The 18123-nt window shown below is 42.2% G+C and overlaps 1 protein-coding gene across 5 annotated transcripts in view; it reads left to right on the top strand.

Annotated features, from left to right (window-relative positions):
• Positions 1-18123, top strand: part of Rap1gds1 (Rap1 GTPase-GDP dissociation stimulator 1) — a 575856-nt gene that overhangs the window by 444254 nt on the left and 113479 nt on the right. The window lies entirely within an intron of this gene.

The following is an 18123-nucleotide window of genomic DNA, read 5'->3' on the forward strand; positions in this document are numbered from 1 at the left end:
TAGTCTTATAACACCTTTCACGACAGAGCTGGGTGCCGAGGCCTAAGTTCAGGAGCCCAGCACTCAAGAGGTAGAAGCAGGAGGATCAGGAGTTCAAGGTCACCCTCAGCTACTTAGTAACTTAGAGATCAGCCTGGGCTAAACAGAGAAGTAAAATCAAACTAAATCTCTTCTTAGCCATGTGAGGACTAAAATCTGATGGCTCGTTTTCAAAGGCATCTGAGCCAGGTGCACATGGACAGAGACCTCCAGATTCCGATAACATGGCAGGCTTGGCTACCCTATCCCATCCATCTCTGCTAAGCTTTACCCTCTTCGCCAAAATAGTAGTTTGGAGAAGAACATTGGCAGCGGCCAAGCTTGCCTGCGAGGTCGTGCTGCAAAGCTTTAAACGCAGAAGATGTAAAATGTAGCGATAAAGCCACTTGTAATTTTTGTTGAGAAAAAGACATAGGTAGGTGGCGGTGGGGAAGGTAGGGCCCAGGCGATGTGGAAGATCGCACACTTCTCATTTCCAAAAATTAAAAAAAAAAATGCAGGAAAGGGTCCTGTGTTTGGGTTTATAAACTGTGCTTTGTGATAGGCAACACATATGTCTTGTTCCCATCCCTCTCGGTCTCCAGGACTCTTTTTTGTTTGTTTGTTTGTTTTGGTTTTTCGAGAATGGGTTTCTCTGTAGCTTTGGAGCCTGTCCTAGAACTAGCTCTTGTAGACCAGGCTGTCCTCGAACTCCCAGAGATCCGCCTGCCTCTGCCTCCCGAGTGCTGGGATTAAAGGCGTGTGCCACTACTGCCCGGCCCGGCCAGTCTCTAGGACTCTTATCATGAAGTGAGGGACTTGGCCGCCTACCCAAGTAGAACTGGAAATGCTGAGTCTAGGTGGAGACAAACTCATCTCCGAGAGCACTCACGCTCCCTGAGCAGTTGGAAGGGGCTGCAGACCCAAACACCCTACTGCGAGCATTGCCTTGAGTTCTGCTCACAGCCTAGCAGAGGCCTCCAGGTGCTTCTGAGTGGCAGCTACTTTGTTTTTTTTCTGTCTTCCCCACAGCGGTTCCCACTTCTTCTCAAATCTCCGGCTAAATGTACCTTCGCTCTCACAGGGGAACTCTCAACGTCTTTCCAACAAGTCCACCTAGTGGCTTCTGTGTCTCTGTCTCAGACTGTCAATCTCCCTGTCTCTCTCTGTCTCTCTTTGTGTATGTCTCTCTCTGTGTCTCCCTGTCTCTCTCTCTCTCCCTGTCTCTCTCTGTGTATGTCTCTCTCTCCTTACATTATGCCTTCCTTTCAAGTGAGTCAATACGTATGGTGGTTTGAATAAGAATGGCCCTCATAGGTTCACATATTTGGGTGCTTAGTGACCATGGATTAGGAGGTGTGGCCTTGTTGGAGGAAATGTGTCCCTGGGGTGAGCTTTGAGGTTTCAAAAGCTCATGCCAGCCCTCCCTACCCCTCCCACCTCCCCACCCCCTCCTCCCAGCAAAAGAAGCCCACCTGAGGCTCAGGATGTAGCTGTCAGCTATTCCTCCAGTGTCATGAATGCGGACAGGCTGACAGGCTCCCACCAGGCCCCTGCCATAAGGATAACAGGCTAACCCTCTGAAACTCTAAGCAAGCCTCCAGTTGATAAAATTAAAGAGCCAAAGGCCTATGGCAGTGGAATCATGTCCTTCCTCAGAAGGGCAGAACTGGGCTCGGCACCAAGTTTTCCTCTCAAACTCATCAGTTCTGTAACTCACCCCATTCCAAAAGCAAGAGAAAGAGGTGGGGCCAGAGGCCAGGCGTCAAGAACTGGTACCTCCCTTAGGTAAACCTTGTGACTGACTAAGCAGTTCGCCTTTTGTGTTTTCAATTTTTGAATCATGAAGCTCTATCTTCTCTTTCCTTCCATTCCTTTCCCTCTTTCTATTCCAGGCTGACCTTGAATTTATCCCCCCCCCTCCCCCCCCCCCCCCCCCTTTCCTCCCCCCCCCCCCCCCCCCCCCCCCGCTTCAGACTCTTGGAAGGTAGGATTATTGGTGTGGCCCATTATGCCTGGTGGAGGCTAGATTTCCTGTTCAAATACAGTAGTATATTTCCTGTTCAAATACAATCCCTTAACCATGGAAGGTAATTTCTAAGATCCTCAAGCTGTGTATAGTACTGAGCCCTCTATATTCTCTATATTTTTCCTGTACACAGCCCAACAAGTGTTACTGGAAACTTATAAGGCAAAACCATGGTCAAGGAGGAGAAACAATATAAGTAAAAATACCTCCATGTGGCACTGTGAAGGTATTTGAGAGTCGTGTGGAAGGGCGAGGCAAACAAGCCTGGGTTCGCATACAGCTTGCTGCACACTTCATGAGAGGCATGGGTTTTACCTAATTTGAGAGCGTTAGAATTTTTTTACTAAGAAAAACGAGCCCTACCTGGAAGGTGTTATTTGTTTTATCTTTGGAGGCCATTGAACCCCACAATCATGATAAATCCCTAAAAGTGGAGGTGTCTAGACTGGATTAAAGCTCATTAAGGGAAAACTACTTCTTCCTGGAAGAAACGTCTGGCTGAGGCAGAGAGACACAGCAGTCTAAGCAACCCAAAGCATTATACTGCGTTCTCCTCTTGAGAGCTAAGGCAGCTGAGCCTGCCAATCATCTAACCAGAAGCTTACAACCAAGTTCGCCCTGCTTCAGGAAAACCTGATCCACTTACAGACATGCTAAGAAAGGGAAGGAGTGATATCACTTAATGGTGACATGCTGTGGTGGCTTGAATAGGAATGGCCCCCAGAGACTCATGTGTTCCAGTGCTTGGCCCTTAGGGAGTAGCACTGTAGGCAGTATGGCCTTGTTGGGGTAGGTGTGGCCTTAGAGGACGGGTGTCGCTGTGCAGATGGGCTCTGAGGTCTCATATGTGCTGAAGCTACACCCAGTGTGGTCCACAGTCTCCATCTGCCGCCTGCAGATCAAGATGTAGAACCCTCAGCTCCGTCTCCAGCACCATGTCTGCCTGCATGCTACCATGTCCCACCATAACGATAATGGACTAAACCTCTGAACTATAAGCCACCAATTAAATATTTTCCTTGATAAGAATTGCCATGGTCATGGTGTCTCTTCACAGCAATGGAAACCCTAAGACAATGTGCTTACTTCTCCTTTTCTCATCTCCTTTTCTTTCGGATACTGGCCAAGAGCCTGAGTGTGCTTCCCCTGGGGCCGAGCTGTTCACTCACCCTGATGTCATGCCTCTTCTCCGTATCCACGGCAAAAGGAATGGCTTCTTCCCCTCCTCTTTCCTGGTCCCCTCTTTGCAGCAACTGCTAAGATTTACAGCTTGACTGCTCTATTTTTTTTTCTCAAACTCTTAATAAAATTGCACTTCTGAGTCTGTTTTTAAATTCTTTTATTAACAAGACTAAAAACCTGAAAGGGAGGCTTGGGTTCTTGATATCAGTGATATCTCTAGGATATTTTTAGTCCTTCTGCAGGACCTGCCTCATTTGCCCATCAAGAGAGTATAAGGCTGGGCAATGGTGGTGGGTGGTGCATGCTTTTAATCCCAGCACTTGGGAGGAAAAGGCAGGCAGATCTCTGTGAGTTTGAGGCCAGCTTGGTCTACACAGAGAGCTCTAGGACAGCCAGAGCTACACAGAGAAACCCTATTTCTCAGAGAGAGAGAGAGAGAGAGAGAGGGAGAGAGAGAGAGAGAGAGAGAGAGAGAGAGAGAGAGAGAGAGAGAGAGAGAGAGAGAGAGAGAGAGAAATACATGGCTGGATTTAGGAGAGTACTTTAAGGAAGATCCTGGGATGTCATATGTGGTCAGAATAACCCATTGTCCACACTTGCAGCTCTTCGATGTGCAAACAGCTTCTGAGACATCCTGCAAAAGTCGCAGTGAGCAACATTTATGACATGTAAGTTTGTCTTCTGTGGACTACGGAGAGTGTCCTCTGTATCCTAGCGTCAGCATACAGCTGTGCTGACCATGAACAAAAGACAACATAGATTTATTTACTCTTCTTCTGTGGGTCTGCAGACAGACTTGTCCTCAGGGACACTGACCAAACATAATACCACTCCCTAGCTCACACTGTGGCCCTGCTAAGCCAGTATTCAGGACCAGGAAAACAGATTTTTAGCTTCTCCTACATGATAAACCCTAGAATTCCTTGGGTTTGTTTACCTTTTAAATTAATTTCCATAACCTTTTCTACCCAGATTCCCATATCTCTAATAGTCTCTCTAAAGTATCAAACAAAGTATATATTTAAAACAGGTCCTATAAATAGGTCATGAGGGGCAGCCAAGTGAAATGTCACCAAGTCACTGTGGCACCAAGTGAACATTCAAAGGATAATGAATTCAGAGTGCTTCCTTCACAGACCGAGGCAATGGTGAAATAAACATAACGTTCTCAGTGGGTCCCAAAAAATGAATAAATAAATAAACATAACGCTCTGAATTCAAACAAGGCAATCAGGGCAAGCACCCCCTCACTGCCCCCTGCCCTTCACTTCTTCCCAGGGAAACCGGCTCCTCCCTGACTGTCTTTGTCTATTTAAATAGCAGTGTTTACAAGAAAGCCTCGGAACACCAGCCAGAAGGACTTGTACCTTGGGCCAGTTGGCCATGCACCTCGCAGGGCTCTGGCTGTCCAGGCAGGGAGGCCATTTACCCATCTCCTACCTGGAACGGTGGCGGGCTGCAAGGCCAAGGAATTTTGTGACATCTGTCTTGATCCGTGCGAGCTGATGTTTTGTGTAGCTGGAACTCAGCTCAATCTCTCATTCACATTGTTCCTAAAATGTTAAGACTTTGTTTTATAATCATAGTAAATGGTAATCGCTTTGAAATATGTTCTACTTAATGATGTTGAATGGTTAGGAACGCTCCCTCCATGTCCTAGTCTACATGTGCGTTTCATTGACCCAGGAAATACAATAACTCAGGCAATACTGGGTTGAAACACCTGTTAAGGGGTCCCTAACGCTACCGTGTTCAGAAGATATCACTATGATCCTGTTGTTATGCCCAGTCCATGGGAACTCCAAAAGACCACCAGGGGGACTGACTCACTGAAATGCAAAAGCAAAGTTTATTGTGTGCACAATACAAGCCAGCAAGTACCTCGTCAAAGCAACTGGTGCAACAGAGGCAAGAAGAGGTGCCCCGCCCTTCTAGAGGGCATTATTTAAAGGCAAAGACCAGAATGGTTACATTAGCAGGGTGTGAGTGACAGGGTCAATCCTGATTGGCTCGTGTCTAGGGACTTTTAAGAAATTTTATTTTTGAACCTCGTCTGTTGCTTACCAAGTTTTCTTATTGACTGACCTTCAGATGGGGACATTCTGCAGTTATCTGTACTTTCCAGGTGGCTACCCTGTTACTTTTGCCCCTAGCCATTTCTGAGGACTGGAATGTTTTATGAGAAATAGCTTACACAAGACACAAGAGGGAGGCAGAGGACAAAATGGAGGAACTTTTGGTTCTTCATACTGTGCTTCAAATGAACAGCAAAACCAACAGTAGACCAGCTTAGTGGGTTCCCAAGTGATCTTTTATTTTCTTTGTGTATGTGTGTTGTATGTACCTGTGCAGAGACCCAAGGTCAACATCATTCAATTTTGTGTTGGATTTTAATCTTTTCAATGTTTTTATTTGCATATATTAATTATACATAATCAATGTCAGCATTATGAACTACATACAATGTTTCACTATGACACTCTCACACATGTACATGATGTATTTTGATCATATTCACCTGCTATCCTTCCTTTTCGTTCTCCCACTCCCATCAATCCCTCTTCTCTTCCCAAATAACTTTTAATTTTCATGTCTTTGTTGGTGTGTGCACGTGTGTGTGTGTGTGTGTGTGAGAGAGAGAGAGAGAGAGAGAGAGAGAGAGAGAGAGAGAGAGAACATAAGCGCAGACACCTCTAGAGGCCAGATGACACCAAATCCCCTGAAGCTGGAATTACAGGTGTCCAGTGGTGAACCAGCTGATATGGGCGCTGGGAACAAACTTCTGTCTCTGCAAGAGCAGTACACATCCAGTTATCTTCTTAATGCTAATGTCCCTCACAGGCTGAGGTATCTGAGCCCTTGGTCCTGGATTGCTGGTTCTGTTTATGAAGGACACAGCCTTGCTGGAGGAAGTGCTTCACTAGGGACAGGCTTTGAGAGTCTGTAGCCCTGCCCCACTTCCAGTTTGCTGTCTCTGCTTCGTGATTGATGGTGTGCTCTCTCAACTTTCTGCTCCCTCTCCCGGCATTCCTACTATTACAGACTCCCTCTGGGACCATAAACCAAAATAACCTTTTTGTAAGTTGCTTTTGATCATGTATTTATCACAACAACAGAAAAACTACCACAAACTCTGTCTCTGAGACTTCTTTCTAGACCCTGGGTTTGTTGTTGTTTGTTTAAAGACAAACTCTTGCTGTGTGATCCTGGTCTTGAACTTGTGATCCCCTGCTTTGGCGTCCCTGGCTCAGGGGCTACAGATGCACACCGCTGCTCTCAGCTGTCCCTTCAGCTTTTTCAGGACACTGCTGATTGTGGGGTACTAACTGCTTCACTGCTAATACATTTTTCCAAATGCTAATGAGATTTAACACTTTCATAGATTTGTGTGTGAGCATCCTCTTTATAAAGCTGGTCAGGCCTTTTGTTTATCTTTCTTTCCTTAATTTTTATTTGATTTTGTGTGTGTGATGTGATGTGTGTATGGGGGTGTGGTGTGTGTGTTTGGTATGTGATGTGGTGTGAGCACACATGTGTGTGTATGCATGTGTGTGGTGTGTGCATACATGCCCACGGAGGAGTGCAGAAGTTAGGGAATGTCTGGTGTCCTTCTCTCTCGTTCCCCACTGAACCTGGAGCAATGCTGACAGTCACCAAGCCCCAGTAATCCTCCTACTTCTGCCCCAGCAGCTCTAGGTTACAGGCACACTCAGCCACACCAGCTTTTCACATGGATTCCCAGAGATGTCAGGTCACAGCAAGCACTTGCCCATTGAGCCGTGTTCTCACCACGCCCACTTCTTTCTGGCTTCTTGAGGTAGAATCTCATGAAACCCAATCTAACCTCTAACTTGCAAAATTGGGATTACAGGTTTCTTATTGATTTTGTAAATTCTGGATTTTGCTGTTTTGAGTTAGGATCCACTCTCCTCTGCCTCTGAAGGGCTTGGATTAAAGGCTTTCATTACCTCACCTGGCTTTGTAAGGGTTCTTCCCCCTCCCCCAGCTTTTAAAACAGGGTTTCTGAGCCAGGTGGTGGTGGTGCACACCTTTAATCCCAGTATTCAGGAGGCACAGGTAAGCGGATCTCTGTGAGTTCGAGGCCAGCCTGGTCTACAAGAGCTAGTTCCAGGACTAGCTCCAAAGAGAAACCCTGTCTTGAAAAACAAACAAACAAACAAAAAAACCCCTGGCCATTCTGAAACTTACTCTGTAGACCAGGCTGGCCTCCAACTCAGAGATATCTGCCTGCCTCTGCCTCCCAAGTGCTGGGATTAAAGGCATGTGCCATCCACTGCCTGGCCTATGAGTTCTTTTTTAGGTCTGGTTATATGTCCTTGGTTGGCTATATGTACTAACGGTTTTACTTTACTTTTTAACCTATCTTAGTGGTCTTTTATAAAATGAACACTCTTAACTTTAATGTTTTAAAATTATTATTTTTAATATTAGTGTTTCTGTTGAAGAACCAAAGTTCCTCCATTTTGTGCTTTGCCTTAATCTTGTGTCTTGTGTAAACTATTTCCTGTAAAACATTCCAGTCCTCAGAAATGGCTAAGGGCAAAAGTAACAGGGTAGCCACCTGGAAAGTACAGATAACCGTAGAATGTCCCCATCTGAAGTTCAGTCAATAAAAAAACTAGACAAGCAACAGGCGAGGTTCAAAAATAAAATTTCTGAGAAGTCCCTAGACACGAACCAATCAGGATTGACCCTGTCACCCACACCCTGCTAATGTAACTGTTCTGTTTTTTGCCTTTAAATAATGCCCTGTAGAAGGGTGGGGCACCTGCTCTTGCTGCTGTTGTGCCAGTTGCTTTGACGAGGTCCCTGCTGGCTTGAATTGTGCACACAATAAACCTTGCTTTTGCACTTTGGTGAGTCGGTCTCCTTGATGGTCTTTTGGGGTCCCCATGGACTGGAGATAACATTGTCTCTTAAAAACCTTTCCCACTGCTAGTAGCCATGAAGATGCTACCTTCTCAAAGCCTCATTGTTTGGCACTCCCTTTTCATCTTTATCATACTGGAGTTGCTTTTTGTTTATGAACAGTATGAGTTTGGGTTCAACTTTTCCATGCAATATCACATTTTGCCCATGCCATTGGGTGAAAAATCCATCTTTCCCTACTTCCCAATGTTATTTTTGTCATAAATCAAGTGTTCATAAATACATCAGTCTCTTTCTGGGCTTTGCATTATCCTATTGGTTTGTTTTCTAGTTTTGTATCCAAAACTCACCATTTTAAAAAGTTCCCAATATGTTAAAATAAATCCCATTGCTTGGCCAAGCAAATTCTCTACCCAAGTTCTATTTCATGAGTGTCTTTTCTATTTTTAAATTTTTATTTCCATATATAATTAAATTACTGTTACTCTGCACAATTTCCATCACTATTTTGATTAATATTGTATTGAATTTTGTACTTTAAAATAAAGGAGTTTAGCCAGCAACTTTTAAACACAGTAGGCAGTACTTCAGTCTCATAGTCCTGAAGGTCACAAAGAATAAAGGGAATTTTATATTAGAAGAAAAGAACTAAAATCTTCAGAAGTTAAGAACTAAAAGGAAAGAAATGGTAAAGATAAGAGAAAGAATGGGACAAAACAAATATACAAGAGTTGAGAAAGCAAATGTTGGTTCTTTATTAATAAAATCGAATCTGTTGGATCAAATCAAGATGAAAGCACAGCAAGATGAAGAAGTTTGAATGATCTCACATCATAGTCTAAAACACTAAAAGAAATATTACATGTTTTTAAAGTTTCTGCAAATTTTAAAGTTTATATATTTGAAAATCTGATTTAAATGGACAAATGTCAACAAAAATGCAATTTAACAAATGTGTAAAAGCAAAGGTCCTGTTGCCAGTGGAGTAAAAGCATCCACCACTGTGAATCACCACACCTGGAAAAAGTCCCAAACCTCTGCAGAGGTAGCAAAATGAGTTGTTCAAACACTCAGGTAGAAATAATCCCAACTTTCCAAATCCTTCCACTGAATAGAAAATGAGGGAAAAACTGCATTTGTGGTAGTTTGGATGAGAATAGCACCCACAGGCTCATACATCTGAATGTCTGATTCCCACTGTTGGAGCTGTTTGGGAAAGACTCGGGGATATGGCCTTGTTGGAGGAAGTGTGTCACTGTGGGCTGACTTTCAAAAGAAAAAAGAATGGTTTCAAAAGCCCACGCCATTCCTCTCTTCTTCCTGCTTCAGATAAAGCTGTAAACTCCCAACTACTGCTCCAAAACCACACCTGCTGCCTGCCTGCCACCATGCTCCCTGCCATGACACGCATGAACTCTAGCCTCTGAAACTGTGAGTTCATGCTCCCCGCCATGATACTCATGGACTCTAGCCCTCTGAAAGTGTAAGTTCAAAACAAACTCTACCTTCTTTAAGGTGCCTTGGTCATGGTGTCTTATCACGCAACAGAAAGGTAACAAACACAAAGTAATTCTGCAGGCATAGCGAAGTTAGCTAAAAATCCAACAAGGGGACAGCAAGATGGCTTATCATGTAAGGACATTTGCCACAAACCTGATAATGTGAGTTTGTTCCTGGGGCCAGTGTGGTGGAAGAAGAGAACTGATTCCCCAAGGTTGTACTCCAGCCTCAACATGGGCTCCAAGGTGCATGTACACACAAAAATAAGAACAACAATGAAAATAAAACAAGACATGTATATGATACACAGACATACATGCAGACAAAATACCCATACATATTAAATACATACACACATACACACATAAATATACATAAAACAGCTATATGTTGACCTTGACTTTTGGGAGAAATGTAAGTTTTCGGTAGTGATAAAGGAAAATTCTTTAGAGAAAAATGTCATATAAGACACAGAAGGAATGATTTGATTGAAGTCCTTTATGCAAGTCTTCAGGACACGATTCAGACAAGAATGCTCAAGCACTAGGTAAGAAGTCACTGGAGAAGACACAGACATAGCAAAGAGCTGACCCAATAAGTTGCCTGCTTATTGGAAGGAAAAACACAAGTCCACAATGAAGAGGTCCTACTCTTGTCCCAGCCAAGGGATAAGGTTCCAGGCAATGAGCTTGCTGGTGACAGACTACTTGACAGGCAGCACCAACTAGGAAGCTTAGTGGAACCCTCACTAAACCGCAGGCCTCCTGTTAACCCATTGGAAATGAACTGAAGATGATGGAGAAACAAGTTAATGAATTGGGAAGATCCTAGGTAATGTGAAATAGTAGAACTGCTATGACTTAGAGACCAAAGGAAATAAGATTTTTGAAAACACAGAATGAACTGCCAATAGTATTCACACCAAGTAACCAAAGTTCAGTACTTTACAAGATTCATTATTGCTCATTTTTTCTAAACAGTTCTAGAAGTAATGTATAGTCAAACATGATAGCAAATGCCTGGAATCCCAGTAGTCAGGAGGCGGAGGCAAAAGGATCATGGGTTTGAGGCCAGTTGGGCTAAATAATAAATTTCAGCCAGTCTAAGCCATACTGTAGGACTGTTTCAAAAAAAATGGGTTAAATATATAGTTCAGTGGTAGAAGACTTACCTGCCATGTGCAAGGCCCTGAGTTTGATTACCAGCAGAAAGGAAGGAAAGAAAGAAGGAAAAAAGGAAGGGAGGGAGAGAGGGAGGGAGGGAGGGAGGGAGGGAGGGAGGAAGGAAAAGGAAGGGAGGGAGGGAGGGAGGGAGGAAGGAAGGAAGGGGGAGGGAGGGAAGAAGGGAAGGAAAGGGGATGGGGATGAAGAGAGGAAGAGAGGGAAACCAAGAAAATAAAGGTATAAAGTGAGCTGCTGACCCTTTAGCAACAAGACAAACACTGAACATTCAGACTGCATAGCTTTATTATATAAACCATGATATAAACACTTAGAGTTTAGAGAAATTAGTGTTTCAGGAAATTAAACTTTTACTTAAATTTCTACTTAAAACTAAAACATTCATTATATCCAGGTGTATCTTAAGTTTAACAAATAATTTTTTTAAGATTTTTTTTATTATGTATAATGTTCTACCAGCATGCATGCCTATATACCAGATCTCAGTATAGGTGGTTGTAAGCCACGTGCGGTTGCTGGGAATGGAAGGACCTCTGGAAGAGCAGCCATTGATTCTAACCTCTGAGCCATCTCTCCAGCACCTTCAGAATGTTCTTATAAAGTCTTTGTTAAAGGGCCTGGAGGGATGGCTCAGAGGTTAAGAGCACTAGCGCCAAGTCCAGTTCCCAGCACCCGTATGGAGGCTCAATAGCTAGCCCTAACTCTAGTTCCATTAAGATCCAATTCCCTCTTCTGGTCTGCAGACATGCATGCAGATAAAACACAGAAAATAAATGACTGTTTGAAAAGACAACGTTTTAAAACATGAAAATGAATACACAATTTTCATCTTGAGTGAATATATTTAAATGTATACAAGTATGGTGGTTTGAATAAGTGATCCCCACAGGCCCACAAGAAGTGGCACTATTATTGGTGGAAGTGTGTCATGCCAGGCCTAGAGTCTCACTGTCATTCCCTGCTGCCCGTGGATGCAGAGGTAGGACTCTCAGCTCCCTCTCCAGCACCATGGCTGCCTGCACGCTGCCATGCTGCCCACCATGACGATAGAGGACTAAATCTCTCAACTGTAGCCAGTCCCAGTTAAATGTTTTTCCTTCATAACAGTTGCCATGGTCATGGTGTCTCTTCTCAGCAATAGAAACCCAAACTAAAACAACAAGCATTTTATATTACTGCTATCAGAATAAAAAAAATTAAGAATGAAATCATTTTTCTATAATAAAGGTAAAGAAATACTTTCAAATCTTCAGAATAAAAATTTATAAAGACCGTGGAATAGCGGAATATATATATGTATATGTATATATATATATATATAAACAGAAAAAAAATAAATAAGGATCCTGAGAGATCTGAAACAAAGAAACAAACATTAACCAAAGACTCTCACCCAGCCCCCAGGTACAACTCAGACATGTGTACCATCTACATTCAGTTTCCTGACATCTGCACGTCATCATATAAAAATTCCCTCACTAAAGTGAGAAAAAGGAATGCTTTTATCAGCTTAATTGAAACATTTTATAACTAAACATATTATAGATTGATCTTCATTTGAACTCTTGTCTTGAACCCTAAGAGCATTAAAGATAGGCCTGACTGCAATTTTTCCTAATTAAAAGAAAAACTTAAAGTATATACATGTATGTATGTACATATGCTTGTTTGTATGTATGCATGTATTTACTTACTGTACTGGGGATTGAGCCTAGGACCTTGCACATGCTAGGTAAGACTCTACCACTTAGCTATAGACTTGACTGCAATTTTAAATGTCAAGAGTCATGAGTAGTATTAATCATTTTCTTTTCTTTTTTGGTTTTACAAGACAAGGGTTTCTCTGTTTATTCCTGACTGTCCTGGAACTTGCTCTGTAGACCAGGCTGGCAATGAACTCAAAGATCTTCCTGTCTCTGCCTTCTGAGTGCTGGGATTAAAAGTGTATGCAACCAAGGTTGACTATTTTCTTTTTCCCCCATTTATTAAATGTAATGAATTTAATATGTTTTGGGATATTTGATGATACAGTGAAATGTCCAGACTGTGTTAATAAAATTAACCTTGGATTACAAGGTGGAGCCAGCAACTAGTTGACAAGAATTAGCCGTAGAGAGTACAGAGGACCTGGGAAGATGGACATAGAGACACACATGAAAGAGTAGAGAGGGACTTTTGTTTTAGTACCAAAGGAGAGACACTTCCTGGATCTCTGACCAATAAGGAAGGTCAGTTGGTTGCTTCTTGGCTTCTCTGACCTAGATGGTTTTCCATCCCAATAGCTAACTTCTGAGTCTTTATTGGTAAATAGAACAAATTAGATAAAACATTTGGCATCCAGTGTTGCATGAGATCACACGGTAGCTTCTGAAGCCCTCTCCTCTCCCCCACTGCTCAAGGAGCAGCTTCTCTGGCTTCTCTGGCAATTCCCCTGCATCTACACTCTAGCCCTGAGTGTCTCATAGCCCCACTGCCAAAGACGTCAGAGCATGCTTGGTAAGACACCTGAGAAATCCAAAGAAAAATCTTTCCCATGTAAGAATGGGAAATATTATAATCCCGGGATTTAGGACTGTGTATGGTGACATAATGGATGGCTTGAAAATGGAAAAAATAAATGAAGGGATAATCAATTTAGCTGGGATTGACATAATGCCAATTATATAGTTTCTATCAGTTTGGTTTCATAACTTATTCCCTAAAAAGTAGTTTAATAATTATGTCAAATATGAAAATTTCACTGATAAGATACAAGCCTTAGAACGGCCTAGAAAGATCTATTAATGAAAATAACAAAAATACTCAGATATAGACAGAGAAATTTAGACATGGAACCTGCCACACCACTGTATGATGAAACTGAAGAGGGATGACCCCAGGCTATTAGAAAACCAACCTTAGTTTATCCAGTTAATATAAAAAAAAAAGACCAGCAGACAATAGGCACCTCCATGGTTATGTAGAAGTTAATGGAATATTAGGTTTGAGGAGATTTAAGGAAGTGGTCATTTTATGATATACATCCACCCTATGTGAAACAGATGTTAAATTCATGGGCAACTCAGAATAGAATTATCACCCAACTGGAAAGGTTTAGCCACAGCAATATTGGAAGCTGGTCCCCAGTTACAATGGAGAAAACGGTGGAAAGAGGAAACAAGGGTAATAAAATAAGAAAATAGGCTAGAGGCGGTCATATTTCCAAGACCAGTTTATTGGCGAAGGTCAATATGCTGGTTTGCAAAGACCGGCTGAATCTGATGAACGCACCTTGACCTATGTCATTTCGCAGTTCTGAATGCTAGGAGCAGGTTGAAAACTCAGGAAAGAGATCTGAGTCGTTTACTAAAATTATGCAAGGCCCAAAAGAAGCCTTCATTCATTTTGAGGGGGAAGATTGACTTCAGCTGTAAATAGAATAGCATCACATCCAGAATTCAAATCTTGGCTTTTTAAAAGGATAATTCAGAAGGCAAAGGGCGAGTAAAGAACTGCAGCAATAGACGAATGGATTAGAAATACGGCTGACACTGGGTCTCACACCCATGACGCTACTTTGATAGAAGTGATTTTCTTAAATAAAAGATTTTAAGAAAAACCAAGATGTCAGATGCTTTAATTGTGGTAAGTAAGGTCGACTGAAAGGGGGATGTGGGCAAACTGTTCCTAGAAACAATGTTTTTTCTAGAGATAATCCAAATAGAAGGCCCCCCCTCCCGCCTTCTAGAGTATGTAGAAGGTGTGGGGAAAGCCAGTGTGGACTAATGAATGAAGATCAACAAGGGACAGGCAAGGTAACCCTTTGGCACCAGAAAATGCCTTAGGGCACCTCCCACCGGCACCAATAACAAATTGGGTCAATCATTCCCCCATTAGCGTTGGAGAAACTCACCCACAGAGCAATTAAAAGACTTAATGCCTGTTGTAAAAAAAAAAAAAATGCTGCTCCCAATGTGGTCAAGGACAGAAAAGCTTCAGCAGATAAAACAAAAAGTTCAAGAAAGTGTTGGGGAATAAATATCAAGGTGTGTTGCTTTTGTTTATGTTGCACTTGTTTAACTCTGTGATTCTTTGCCTGTCTAAAACACCTGATCGCCTAATAAAGAGCTGAATGGCAACAGCAAGGCAGGAGCAAGGAGAGGCAGCACAGGCAGGCAGAGAGGATAAATAGGAGAAAATGAAAAGGAAGAAGAGGAAGAGAACAAGGAGTGAGGGCATCAGAGGCCAGCTACCCAGCTACACAGCAAGCCATGGAGAAAGAAGTAAAGAAAGGTATACAGAAATAGAGAAATATGAAAGCACAGAGGCAAAAGGTGCCGGGATAATTTAAGTTAAGAGGGCAGAAAATAAGCCACACTAAGGCTGGGCATTTATAAGTAATAATAAGTTGCCATGTGTTTTATTTGGGAGCTGAGTGGCAGGCCCCTCAAAAAGCCCAAAGAGTAAAACACCACACAACTGGAGAGACATAAAACAAGTATTTTGGCAAACCTCAATAAATTATCAAAAAGCAAAGCTAAAAATACAAATAAATTACATTGTAGTTGAAGAATTACTGGGCAAAGATGCAGATGTAACCATAATTTCACCCAAATCTTGGCATCCAGATTGGCCTCTTCAGGAAGTAAATATTCAGCTTTTAGGGACTGGAACTTTATCTCAGGTAAAACAAAGCACAATATGAGTCAAGAGTATACAGCCAGAAGGGCAGAGAGGAAAATTAAAGCCATATGTGGCTAACATAGCAATGAATTTATAGGGACATGATTTGTTGTAGCAATATAAAACACAGATTAATATTCCTCCAATCTCAGAAACACACCATAAAATAAAGAATATTTCTGAGAGAAATATTTAAAGGTATCATCAAGAACAGTCACAGACCGTTCAGGTTGTACATAAGCAGGGCACAACAGCTGTTGGTCTTTCAAAGATATCAACAGCCCTACCTTTAAATGGTTAACTAATAAAACCTGTGTGGGTAGAACAATGGCCTTTGACATCAGAAGTTTACAGGCACTGGAACATCTGGTACAGGAACAGCTAATGCTCAAAATATTGAGGAATCAACCAGTCCTTCAAATTCGCCTATATTTGCTATTAAAAAGAATCTTGAAAATGGAGAATGGTAACAAATCTGAGAGCTATTAATGAGGTGATCCAGCCAATGTGTTCTTTAAAGCCTGGAATTCCCTTGCCTTCTCTATTACCTAAAGGAGTTATTGATTTTAAAGGCTGCTTTTTTTTTTTTTAAAAAAAAAAAAACTATCCCTTTACAAGAACAAGATAGAGAAAATTTTGCCTTTATAGTTCCCACTTTTAATAATTCCCAGTCTGAGCTGGGTGGTGGTGCCACACGCCTTTAATCCCAGCACTTGGGATGCAGAGGCAGGCAGATCTCTGTGAGTTCAAGACTAGCCTGGTATACAAGTGCTAGTTCCAGGACAGATTTCAAAGCTACAGCAAAACCCTGTCTCGAAAAACAACAATAATAATAATAATTTCAAGTCTGTTAAAAAGTACCACTGGAAAATTCTTCCACAAGGAATGTTAGTCTCACTTTGCATCAATATTTTGTAAAACAGCTGTTAGAAATAATTTGGATCATGGCATGGAACCAGTAACTAATAGACAAGAAATAGCTTCTTTTTGTCTCTCTTTCCAAGAGGCAGCTTCCGTCTCTCCCTTCTCCCCACTTCTCCCCTTCTGTTTCTGTCTCTTTCTCTCTCTTCTCTTCTCCCCTTCCCTTCCATAACCCACTAAATAAATAGCTAACTTCACTCTGCATGGCATGCCTGCCCATGTCTCTGTCTCTCACCCGTCACGTGGCTCTCTGCCCAGGACTATCTGCCTTTGGAGGCCTGCGACATGCATGGTCTCATGGTGTGCCTATCTGTCTGTCTCTCCTTGTGGGACTGGGTGCCCCGTCGAGGTCTCTCACCAAATTAATATAATAATAATAATAATAGACAAGAAATAACCATAGAGTACAGAGGAACTGGGAAGATGAATAGAGAGATACATAAGAACAAGTAGAAAGGGACTGGATATTCATGATCCTTTTTGGTTTGGGACAGACAGACTCTCTCTCACTGGGTCTCCAGCCAAAAAGAAAGGTCAGTTGGTTGCTTCTTGACTTCTCTGATCTAGCAGGTTTTCATTCCAATATCTGATTCCAGAGTTTCTTTTAGTAAATAGAATTTAGATACAAATAAATGTATCTGATCATTTGGCCTGCGTTTATGTCTGTGTATTACATTGTGTAGTGTGTATGAGGTTTCTCTTTGACCCGCCAGTTCCTGAATAACTACCCTGAGGCTTAACATTAATTACAAACTTTTGGTGTATTAGCTCAGACTTATTATTAACAAGCTCTTACAACTTAAATTAACCTATTTATTCTGTATTTTACCACGAGGCTTGTGACTTGTTACCTCACATCTTGCTTCGCTGGCAGCTCCTGGTGTCTCCCAAACTCCACCTGCTTTTTCCCTGTATCTTTGTTTAGATTTCCTGCCTAGCTATATTCTGTCCTGTCATAGCTCAAAGAAGTTTCCTCATTGACTAATGGTAACAAAACACATTCACATCATACAGAGACATCCCACAACAGTAGTGTCTGCAGGGGCCAAAAAAGGGTACTGTATCTCCTGGAACTGAAGTTATAGACAGTTGTGGAGTACCATGTGGATGCTGAGAACCAAACACTGATCCTCTGAAATAGCAGCCAGTCTCTTATCCATGGAGCAAATTCTCCACCAGTGTTTACTGTTTTCTAGAAAGGAAAAAAAAAATACTACCCAAGATTGCCAAACCACTTATACCTATTAAAAGTTTCAAATAGTCAAAAGATTAGAAAACATATTGCATATGAATCCTTGGAAAACTCATATGATGATATCCACCAAACCTAAAATGAAGAGTTTGGGATGAGGTTTCAGAGAAAGCAACAGGGGGAAAGGTGTTCTCACTGCTCAGCTGTTTCAAACTCAGCTAAGCATCAACAATTGTCCCAGGAAGACAGGTACAGAGTATCTAAGCCACTCCAGCTTCTCTGGATTGAAGGGGATGCAGAATATTTCCTTCAAATCCAGGGAAGGCTCAGGGACTTGTAGAATGAGCAAGAGCCTCAGCGGTGAGAGCTGTAGTCACAATATAAGACCACCTGAATAGCATCAACATTCCTTTTGTCAACTCTAGTCCCAATGAACTGAGAGATTGCTGACTACTTCCTGTCCCACATCTGAGCATCTTAATAGTGAATAAACCATCTTCTGATTTGGATACAATTGGGCTCCCGGACAGAAACAGCAGAGCCTCTCA

This window comes from Alexandromys fortis, unplaced genomic scaffold, assembly GCF_014885135.2.
Source record: "Alexandromys fortis isolate MF-2015 unplaced genomic scaffold, M_Fortis_MF-2015_v1.1 scaffold_196, whole genome shotgun sequence".
Classification (NCBI taxonomy): domain Eukaryota; kingdom Metazoa; phylum Chordata; class Mammalia; order Rodentia; family Cricetidae; genus Alexandromys; species Alexandromys fortis.